Source organism: Acyrthosiphon pisum, chromosome A1 (genome assembly GCF_005508785.2).
Source record: "Acyrthosiphon pisum isolate AL4f chromosome A1, pea_aphid_22Mar2018_4r6ur, whole genome shotgun sequence".
Classification (NCBI taxonomy): domain Eukaryota; kingdom Metazoa; phylum Arthropoda; class Insecta; order Hemiptera; family Aphididae; genus Acyrthosiphon; species Acyrthosiphon pisum.
The window spans coordinates 166585450-166586452 of NC_042494.1; the positions used below are offsets into that span (position 1 = coordinate 166585450).

Sequence of the window (1003 nt, forward strand, 5' to 3'; positions counted from 1 at the left end):
CATGCGACTGTGAACTCACTGTAAATCACATATTTTTAGAATGCCCCATTTACCATAACGCCAGAACAAGAGCAAACATAAACACCACCTCACTCAAAGATGCACTCGGACCAGGACAAGAAAAAACCATAACAAATTTCATCAAGATGGCCGACCTCTCAACGAACATATAAGACAACGGATCAACGTTGCTACACTATAACCATTACCTTTAAATTATATTTATAAATTATTAATGTAAAAAACCTAATTTCCTTTAGCTAAATGTTACCACCAGTCATGTAAACCATTGTAGGCTAATAAACTTTTGTATTTGAAGCCTTAAATTTAATAAAAAAAAAAAAAAAAAAAAAAAAATAATAATTGTTGTATAATATTATTATTATTGTCTGAATCCTCGAACAAAGTCTCTATTGTTGAGCTGCACCCCATTGTAACCGAGAATACGTGTCGGTATATATCGGCCGAAGACGGAACACGTTATTTTGTATATTATATAGTACCTATATCGTACCTAGTTGCTTTCGACAAATCTTCGAGCTATCGGGACATTGGGTATAATATAATTAACTGCATTTATATGAGAATAAATACGATCATCGTTAGGTACCTACTAAATTACGTGTTTATTTTGAGTCTTGCATATTTTGAAATACAGTATTTAGGGCTCATAGTCCCTTGATTATTGAAGAAATAATCTTATGGATTTAAATATTTACCATATTTGTGATCAGATATAATATTATAATAATTTATATAAACAGAAAAACAACTTGTGTTTTCGATTATTGTCGACATTGATTTTTGAATAAATTACTACGTTATAAATTCACAATTTTAAACGTAAATTGCATTTAATTATATTGAATACTGAAAATAAATGTATCTTTATAAAACTTCCATTAAATGAAATACCTTATTAACTTAAAAAAAATATTTAAATTGTTAAAGAAACGATCATTGGACACAACCTAAGATTTTGTCACCTAGATTTATTGTGTTT

At 28.7% G+C, this 1003-nt stretch overlaps 2 protein-coding genes across 2 annotated transcripts in view; one reads left to right on the forward strand and one right to left on the reverse strand.

The window, feature by feature from the left end:
* Positions 1-1003, forward strand: part of LOC100159523 (cAMP-dependent protein kinase type I regulatory subunit) — a 108120-nt gene that overhangs the window by 26875 nt on the left and 80242 nt on the right. The gene's annotated exons all lie outside the window — the stretch shown is intronic.
* LOC100168418 (uncharacterized) overlaps positions 1-1003 on the reverse strand; it is a 28163-nt gene that overhangs the window by 24147 nt on the left and 3013 nt on the right.